At 40.9% G+C, this 10,430-nt stretch overlaps 1 non-coding gene across 1 annotated transcript; it reads right to left on the bottom strand.

Moving 5' to 3' along the window:
- Window positions 1-414: 414 nt before the first annotated feature.
- On the bottom strand, window positions 415-521 carry LOC118148118 (U6 spliceosomal RNA). Its single transcript, XR_004734911.1, has one exon. It is a non-coding gene; the product is annotated as a U6 spliceosomal RNA (small nuclear RNA).
- Window positions 522-10,430: the final 9,909 nt, after the last annotated feature.

The raw sequence follows: 10,430 nt of genomic DNA, 5'->3' as shown, positions 1-10,430 counted from the left end.
TGATGTTCATCAGGGATATTGGCCTGAAATTTTCTTGTTGTTGTTGTGTCTCTGCCAGGTTTTGGTATCAGGATGATGCTGGCCTTATAAAATGTGTTAGGGAGGAGTCCCTCTTTTTCTATTGTTTGGAATAGTTTCAGAAGAAATGGTACAGGCTCCTCTTTGTACCTCTGGTAGAATTCAGCTGTGAATCTGTCTGGTCCTGGGCTTTTTTTGGTTGGTAGGTTGTTAACTACTGCCTCAATTTCAAAACTTCTTATTGACCTATTCAGGGATTTGATTTCTTCCTGTTTAGTCTTGGGAGAGTGTATGTGTCCAGGAATTTATCCCTCTCTTCCAGATTTTCTACTTTATTTGCACATGGTTGTTTATAGTATTCTCTGATGGTTTATAGTTTGCATTTCTGTGGAATCAAGAAATATGAAATGCTTCACTAATTTGCATGTCATCCATCTGCAGGAGCCATGCTAATCTTCTTTGTATCTTTCCAGTTTTAATATATGTGCTGCCAAGGTGAGCACCAATCAACATTTTTAATTTATTTTTTGGTTTTGTGGCTTTGCTTCTTTGCTGATTCTTCCAAGTTGCCAGGAATGCATACATTGAGTACCCATATATTATTGACAAGAAAGACCTTGACAACATTGTTTTTCAAAGAGTCCTTTCAATTTTAGAAATCAACCTTGTGAAATAGCCTTCATATGAACAGAAAAATATCCTATATACAAAATGTTTCCAAATCTGAAAATACTAAGATTCAGCAATAATGGAATGTTGGGCAACTGATGGTACAAATCACTCAGTGAAATACTGTGTAGCTATCCAAAATGATCATTAGATTTATACAATAACATAAGTGAAAATGTAACAAAAAATGAAGATTGCAATAACACTCGTGCAAAACAAGCAGAGAGGCCAGGCACAGTGGCTCATGCCTGTAATCCCAGCACTTTGGGAGGCCATTGGCAAATCACCTGAGGTCAGGAGTTTGAGACCAGCCTGGCCAACATGGTGAAACCCCATCTCTACTAAAAAATACAAAAACTTGCCAGGCATGGTGCCACACACCTGTAGCCCCAGCTACTGGGGAGGCTGAGATGGGAAAATCACTTGAACCCAGAAGATAGAGGTTGCAGTGAGCCAAGACTGTGCCACTGTACTCCAGCCTGGACAACACAGCAAGACTCCATCTCAGAAAAACAAACAAACAACAACAACAAAAAAAAAAAAAAAAAAAAAAAGCAGAGAGTTGTGCAAAAAATGCTAACAAGGAAAACTGGATTTGAATTTTGGCTCCTCAGTTTATTAATAGTGTGAATTTAGATGGATTGATCTCTATGGCTCAATTTCCTCACATTAATTACAATGCAATAATAATGATAAAAATAGTAACTTATTTCACAGGAGTATTGTGGGGAGGTAAATGAGTGTTGTGGCTGAAACAGGATAAGCACTGAATAGATAAGATTAATATAGTGATTATTATGAGGGTGATGGAACGATGGTGTTTTGTCCTTGTTTCCCAAATCCTCACTGATGTGTAACATCACATATGTTGTCATGGTGATCTCCTCATCTCTCTCCCTAGTCTTCTGTAAGAATATCCTGAGCTGGACATTTCAGCCATGGTAGCCTCACTCTCTTCCTAGGAATTCCCATAGTGCTTCCTATTTGAAATGATTGCTCAGTAATGCTTTTATTTTGCTTCTTTTGTTTTAAAAGGAGTTCATCACTGCCTTTTATACATACAAGCTCATTTCCAGTTCCCCAACCATCGCATTCAGGAAAGGGGCATCTTCAGTCCCTCTCATGAACCCCTTAAGCCTACAACCAAATGTATCTCAATAGGTTCATTTAATTTTCAAAACATGTTGATTTGACAGTCATATAAATAGAAGCATGTAGAGTATCCACAATTCCAGAATTCAATAAATGTTAACTCTTTTTCTGTTTATTTTTTAACTTTCATTTTAGGTTCAGGGGGACATGTGCAGGTTTGCCATACAGGTCAACCCATGTCACGGTTGTTTGAGGTACAAATTAGTCTAGTTCCTTTCTTAATCATATTTTATTTCAATAGTCACAAAAGAACAAAAAAAATAAAAACCTGTGGGTTGGTTTTCTTTGGTTTGTGTTTTACATCTGCTTAGTTTTACAACTCAGTAGAGCCTGCAAACGGACAACATTCTGTTTTCCAAAATGAACTAAGTTTGTATTTTCTCTATACAGAAATAAATATAGTAAGCCAGGTCAGTGGTGATTAATTTCCAGAACAAAGGATATACCAGGTGGAAAGCCAGAGGGTAGGCAGTATAAGACTTCTAGGAAAAGAACGCTTTGGAAGGCAGAATTCTATTCAAATTCAATTAAAACTACGCTCTCAATCCAAAGGTAAATGATTCTGCTTAAAGTTTTTTGTGCCCACTATTTCCCTAGGGCAAGAGCCCTGCAAACAGATACCTTTAATTATGCCAGCTCCTTTTGTGTTTTTCACAATTAGACATCTCCAATTATATAAACACATACACGATGACAGTCTTTGGTTATGGAGGTATTTACAGGAAAAAAAGGTAACTTTAACTTTGAGAGCTGGTTTTAGGACAAGTGAGATTAAAGCTTATACAGATACACAAAATAATAGACTAATGCTATTGTCTGCTTCCCTTAATTTATTTTATTAGAAGGAACATATTAATTATAATGAAAGCAAACTTGGACTCTGTGGGTTTCTAAAGAAAATTCCTTTGTAGCATCACAGCAGGATTTCCTACCATTTTTCTCTTTCTGATGAAATTAACTCCCCATAGTTGGTCAGCAGGATAATCTAATTTTAGCCAATCAGCTTGGGAGCTGCCGTTGACCTCACAAAGGGAGAGAAAGGTATCTGCAGTCATAGCAACCACCCGCTCAGCTCTGAACATCTCTCTGGACCCTTCTGCCTAATGACAGACACTGGCTTGCTTCTTAGATGATTAATCTTTTCCCCTGTGAACCTCCTTGAATACATTAGCCAAACAAGTCTGATAAATTTGTTTATCCCAAGACAATCATTAGAAAATTACCTGCAAAAGTAATTCTCACTAGAGCCGTTTGTGAATGGAAAGCCATATGGCAGATAAAAACAGAAATATGCAGTAAAATCTCTTGCTATGTGCCACAACAGGTTAGGAAACTTTTTTCCCCTTTGAACTTTACCATTTTTTGCAAAATCACAAAAGCATATTAGCCTAAAAACCATTTCCCATGAGCAAAAGGATGTTTATTCTTTGCATGAGTCACTGTTACTCCTGCAATCAACACTGCACGCCTACTGTGCGCTGGGCGCTGGGGATGCACCTATCACTGGCTTCCACAATCTAACGTTCCAGTGGGAGGAGACAGATGTGTAAACAGATAATCACCTCACACTATAAGGGCAGGAACAGAGGCAAAACAGTGGGCTCTGAGAGCATTGGGAAGAACTGGGTAACTGTTTTCCAGAGTCTACTGAGATTTCACTGCAGCAACATTCAGATTAGGCAAAATAGCAGGACTTTTTCAAGAGATAGAACATTCTTGGCAAAGAAAATAGCATGGGAGGAGCATGGACTTATGGACAGTGGTGATAGACTCCTGGCAGCAAGCAGCAGCAGCTGGGTACTGGCTACCTTCTTTTCCAGGAAGTGAGACTAAAATGTGGATTGCAAATGGGTTAAAGTACCTTATGGGATAGCACATGTTAGGGCCTCAAGAAGATTGAAACAATGAGGATAGACAGGAAGGACCAATTTGGAAATTCTTTCTGAGGTTGCATCAAAAGAATAAAATTGTTAGTGTTCCCTTAGTCATGCTCCTCCCTCACTTACGGGAAGAAAGAGAAGACACTGAGCATGTGTTGCAGCCACACTGCTGATATGGGCCATTTCCACACACAGCCACTGGATCACCACGGAAAAACAGTCAGTGCATTGAGCCAGAGAGCAGGCTGAGTTTCTGTGTGGTTGGGTGCTCCAAAATGAGAGAAAGTTTTTAAAGCAGCTGATGAGACAACTGTAATTACTTGAGTAGGGTTATTAGTGTGGGCAGAATCTTATTGACACGATAGGCTTTTATAAACCAAGGCTAGATGAACTCCACTAAAATCAGGGCTTGAGAGCCACATGTCCGGACCAGGAGCAAAAGCTGTCTGAGTCCATGTGTTGGTGCTGTGAGTGGTAGGACATTTGGGCCCACATCAGTTCTGCAGCCAGTGCGATTTCATCAAGGCAGGCTTCAGAAACACTGGCTGGAATGAAAGGCGTCATGTAGGTAAGCCTATCATCGATTGCGTTCTCCAAAACAATTCAGGAGCCTTCTTGGGAAATGTGCTCGAGGTCCAGACTGCCCACACCTGCGGATTTCTACATCTGCAGGCCTGTGCGAGGATTCCAGTCCAGGTTTCTAGTTTTCTCATGCCTCGCAAGAAGAACGTTGCCTACCACAAATCTGCTCCACAGAAGCCTCAGAAAGGAGCAAATCATTAGACTGAGGAGTCTGTATTTTCTATATTTGCAAAATTTCTAATAGGGAGCATGTATTAGTTTTGGAATGGAAACGTGTTTTTAAAAGATAGAAATTTCAACATAAATTACCTCAAAAGCTATTCTGTAATAGCAAATACACAAGTTGTACATAATTTTCAGAAGCACTTACACAATTATCTGCATGAGCCTGGGCAAGGCAGCTCACACCTATAATCCCAGTGCTTTGGGAGGCTAATACAGGGGGATTGCTTGAGCCCAAGACATCAAAACCAGTCTGGGCAAGAGTGAGAACCTGTCTCAACATGCAACTCCCACCACCCAACTCGCCACCCCCACCAAACTTCTGCACTATACCAGGTCCCGTGCCAGGCCCTTCACAGGTCTGAATCATGTAATCCTCATAGCAGTCCCTGGAGAGGGACCCTATTTTACCAAAAAAGAAACAGCATTGGAAATGCACAACTGAAAGAAAGAAAAGGAAAGAAAGAAAAAAGAAAAATGTTCTGTCAAGATTCCAGATAAAGAGAATATTGCCTGGAATCTAGGTTACTACTAAAGATTAATATATTTTGAATTTCCATCCAATATGTCAGGCCCTGGACTACAAAAAGAAACGGGTGTGCTGGTGGGGAGGCTGGTGCGTGCACAGCTAAGTACAAGATGTGATACGTTCCTTCAGAGTGGGCTATGCAAAGTGCAGGTGTTTGCCCGCATGACTGCGTCCACGGAGGCAACAGCTCCACTTCACTCTGTGCCAAGCTTCATGCTTGAGACGTGATCAGTCGCACGTCAATTACACTGCGTGACAACCTCAAGGGGCGCTATCTTCTCTGACATTTTACGCACGAGGAAAATCAAGGTTAGAGAGCGTATCCAAATCCTATAACTATTAAATCATAAATGTAGAATTTGAACCCAGGTCTACGTAATTCCTGGGTGCTTTTCACTACATCATAAAATTAGAAAAATACACTCAAGGCTGAGCACAGTCGCTCATTCCTACAATCCCAGCACTTTGGGAGGCTGAGATGGGTGGATCACAAAGTCAGAAGTTCAAGACAAGCCTGACCAACATGGTGAAACTCCGTCTCTACTAAAAATACAAAAATTAGCCGGGCGCGCACCTGTAGTCCCAGCTACTCAGGAGGCTGAGGCAGGAGAATCGCTTGAGCCCGGGAGGCAGAGGTTGCAGTGAGCCAAGATCATGCCACTGCACTCCAGCCTGGGCGACAGAGTGAGACTTCATCTAAAAAAAAAAAAAAGTGCAAGAAAAATGCACTCAAAGCCCATTTCACAAGTTTGGGTTCTTTAAGATTGGACAATCGATCTGTACTTAAAACAAATCCCCATATTCACATAGTGAGGGGTCCTTGCCTAATTTCCTTGTCTCCCTCATCCTTTCTCATACAAACAGACGAGGAGGCAGCATTTTCCAAAGGACAAGGACACACAAAGCTGCTTTGTGAAAGAACATGTGTTTCAATTACAAAGGACATAAGCTACAAGCTTAATGTTTATATTCATATATTTTTAAATCTCTGCAGACCCTGGAGATTCACTGGATACACCATTCTCTACCTTCCACCTCCTTTCTATAAAGGAGCTCTCCATCAGTAATAATAGGTCCTCTGTCTTTCTCCTCTGAAACCCAAATTCAAACTATTGACCCTAATGTCAGCTCTGGAAAGGTAATGCAATGTGTTTAAAACTCAAGGAGACAGAGCTGCTCAGGAGGATCCAAGATGGCCAAACAAGAACAGCTCTGGATTGCAGTTCCCAGCAAGAACCACACAGAGGGTGAGTGATCACTGCATTTCCAAAAGAATTTTTACTGCCACACACCAGAGATTGCTGGACTGAAAAGCACCATCAGTTTCCAGCACAGACGTTTCAGCCTGCGCAGCGGGTCTCTGCACAAAAACTCACACAAATCTGGGTGGCCATTTCAACTGGCCCCTGGAACACCTGGGAGACAGAGCTGCACATTTAACTGGAAAAAATGGGGCTGAAACAGGGACCAGGTGATCTGGCTCAGTGGGTCCCACCCCCACAAAGACCAGCAATCTGAATGAAATGCTCTGGATTGAGAGTTTCACAATAAGCGCAGCTGTACCCTGGACAGTCCAGCTCTGTGGCGGGGGAGGGCATCCACCGTTACTGAGGCAGTCCACCATTACCGAGGCAGTCCACCACTACCAAGGGAGTCTGCCATTACTGAGGCAGTTCTAACTACACCTCTGTAAGCAAAACTGCAAGGAAGTTCACACAGCAGCTGGGCAGAGCCCACGGCAGCTCAGCAATGCCTCTGCTGGCAGACTGTGACTAGGCTACTTCCTCACTGGGCAGGGCATCTCTGAAGAAACACAGCAGCACATCAGGTACTTATAAATAAAGCCCCATCTTCCCAGGACAGAGCACCTGGGAAAAAAAGGTGGTTATGGGTTCTGCTGCAGCAGACTTAAATGTACCTGCCCAACAGCTCTGAATACAACAGCGGACCTCACAGCTCAGCCCTTGAGTTCCTATAAGGGACAGACTGTCTCCTCAAGCAGCTCCCTGACTCCTGTATACCCAAAGAGACACCTCATAAAGGAGCACTCAGGCCATCATCTGGCAGGTACCCTTCTGGGACAAAGATAACAGAAGAAGAAACTGGCAGCAACCCTTACTGTTCTGCAGCTGCTGCAGGTAATCCCCAGGCAAGCAGGGTCTGGAGTGGACCTCTGGCAGTCCTACAGCAGAGGGGCCTGACTCTTAGAAGGAAAACTAAAAAACAGAAATAAATAACTTCAACATCAACAGAAAGGACATCCACTCAGAGACCCCATCCAAAAGTCACCATCTACAAAGACCACAGGTAGGTAAATCCACAAAGGTGGGAAGAAAGAAGCATAAAAAATGATGAAGGCACCCAAAACCAGAACGCCTCTCCTCCAAGGGATCACAACTCCTCACCAGCAAGGGAACAAGGCTGGATGGAGAATGAGTCTGAGGACTTGACAGAAACAGGCTTCAGAAGGTGGATAAGAACAAACTTCTCTGAGTTAAAAAACATGTTCTAACCTAATGCGGAGAAACTAAACCTTGAAAAAAAAGTTTGACAAAATGCTAATGAGAATAAACATTCTTCTTAGAGAAGAATATAAATGACTTAAAGGAGCTGAAAAACACAACACAAGAACTTCATGAGGCATACACAAGTTTCAATAGCCGAATCGACCAACCAGAAGAAAGGATATCAGAGATTGAAGATCAACTCAATAAAATAAAATGAGAAGGAAAGATTAGGGAAAAAAGAGTAAAAATGAATGAACAAAGCCTCCAAGAAATATGGGATTATGTGAAAAGACCTAATCTACGTTTGATAGGTGTACCTGAATGTGATGGAGAGAGTGAATCCAAGCTGGAAAATACTCTTTGGGATATTATCCAGGAGAACTTCCCCAACCTAGCAAGCCAGGCCAATATTCAAGTCGAGGAAATACAGATAACACCACAAAGATATTCCTCAAGAAGAGCAACTCCAAGGCACATAATCATCAGATTAACCAGGGTTAAAATGAAGAAAAAATGCTAAGGGCTGCCAGAGAGAAAGGTCGGGTTACCTACAAAGGGAAGCCCATCAGACTCACAGCAATCTCTCAGCAGAAACCCTACAAGCCAGAAGAGAGTGCAGGCCAATATTCAACTCTACAAGCCACAAGAGAGTGCAGGCCAATATTTCAACTTTACAAGCCAGAAGAGAGTGCAGGCCAACATCCTTAAAAAAAAGAACTTTCAACCTAGAATTTCATATCCAGACAAACTAAGCTTCGTAAGTGAAGGAGAAATAAAATCCTTTATGAACAAGCAACTGCTGAGAAATTTCATCACCACCAGGCCTGCCTTACAAAAGCTCCTGAAACAAGCACTGAACATAGAAAGGAACGAACAGTACCAGCCACTCCAAAAATGTACCAAATGGTAAAGAGCATCGACACAATGAAGAAATTGCATCAACTAATGGGCAAAACAACTAGCTGACATCAAAATGGCAGGATCAAGTTCACACATAACAATATTAACCTTAAATGTAAGTGGGCTAAATGCCCCAATCAAAAGACACAGACTGGTAAATTGGATAAAAAGTCAAAACACATCAGTGTGTTGTATCCAGGAAATGCATCTCACATACAAAGACACACATACGCTCAAAATAAAGTGATTCAGAAATATTTACCAAGCAAATGAAGAGCAACAAAAAGCAGGAGTTGCAATCCTAGTCTCTGATAAAATAGACTTTAAACCAACAAAGATCAAAAGAGACAAAGAACATCATTACATAATGGTGAAAGGATCAATGCAACAAGAAGAGCTAATGATCCTTATATATGCACCCAATACAGGAGCACCCAGATACATAAAGCAAGTTCTTAATGACCTACAAAGAGACTTAGACTCCCACACAATAACAGTGGGAGACTTTAACACTCCACTGTCAATATTAGACAGATCAACGAGACAGAAAATTAACAAGGATATCCAGGACTTGAACTCAGATCTGGACCAAGCAAACCTAATAGACATCTACAGAACTCTCCACCCCAAATCCACAGAATATACATTCTTCTCAGCACCACATTGCACCTACTCTAAAAATGACCACATAATTCAAAGTAAATCACTCCTCAGCAAATGCAAAAGAACAGAAATCACGACAAACAATCTCTCAGACCACGATGCAATCAAATTAGAACTCTGGATTAAAAAACTTAGAACTGCACAACTTCATGAAAACTGAACAACCGGCTCTTGAATGTTGACTGGACAAACAATGAAATGAAGGCAGAAATAAAGATGTTCTTCAAAACCAACAAGAATGAAGACACAACATTCCAGAATATCTGGAACACATTTAAAGCAGTGTCTAGAGGGAAATTTATAGCAATAAATGCCCACATGAGAAGCCAGGAAAGATCTAAAATCAACACTCTGTCATCAAAATTGAAAGAACTAGAGGAGCAAGATGAATAAAACTCAAAAGCCAGCAGAAGACAAGAAATAACCAAGATCAGAGCAGAACTGGAGATAGAGACACAAAAAAACCCTTCAAAAAAATCAATAAATCCAGAAGCTGGTTTTTTTTTGAAAACAAAATAGACTATTAGCCAGATTAATAAAAAAGAAAAGAGAGAAGAATCAAATTGATGCAATAAAAAAATTATAAAGGAGATATCACCACCGAATCCACAAAAATACAAACCGTCATTGGAGATTGTTACAAACAACTCTATGCACATAAACCAGTAAACCTGGAAGAAATGGATAGATTCCTGGACACTTGCACCCTCCCAAGCCTAAACCAGGAAGGAATTGAAACTCTGAATAGACCAATAACAAGGGCTGAAGTTGAAGCAGCAATTAAGAGCCTACCAACCAAAAAAAGCCCAGATCCAGATGGGTTCACAGCTGAATTCTACCAGACATACAAAGGGGAGCTAGTACCATTCTTTCTGAAACTATTCCAAACAATCCAAAAAGAGGGAATCCTTCCCAAATCATTTTATGAGACCAACATCATCCTGATACCAAAACACAGCAGAGACTCAACAAGAAAAGAAAACTTCAGGCCAATATCCATGATTAAAATATATGCAAATATCTTCAATAAAATACTGGTAAACCAATTGCAACAGCACATCAAAAAGCTTATCCATCATAGTCAAGTAGGCTTCATCCTGAGGATGCAAGACTGGTTCAACATACGCAGGTCTTTAAACATAATTCACCACATAAACAGAACCAAAGACAAAAACCATATGATTATCTCAATAGATGCAGAGAAGGCTTTTGACAACATTCAACAGCGCTTTATGTGAAAAACTCTCAAAAAACTAGGTATTGATGGAACGTATCTCAAAATAATAAAAGCTATTTATGACAAACCCA

Source organism: Callithrix jacchus, chromosome 15 (genome assembly GCF_049354715.1).
Source record: "Callithrix jacchus isolate 240 chromosome 15, calJac240_pri, whole genome shotgun sequence".
In the NCBI taxonomy this organism is placed as follows: Eukaryota; Metazoa; Chordata; class Mammalia; order Primates; family Cebidae; genus Callithrix; species Callithrix jacchus.
The sequence above is the reverse complement of the archived record's forward strand: the minus strand, read 5'-3'. Positions and strand labels throughout refer to the sequence as shown.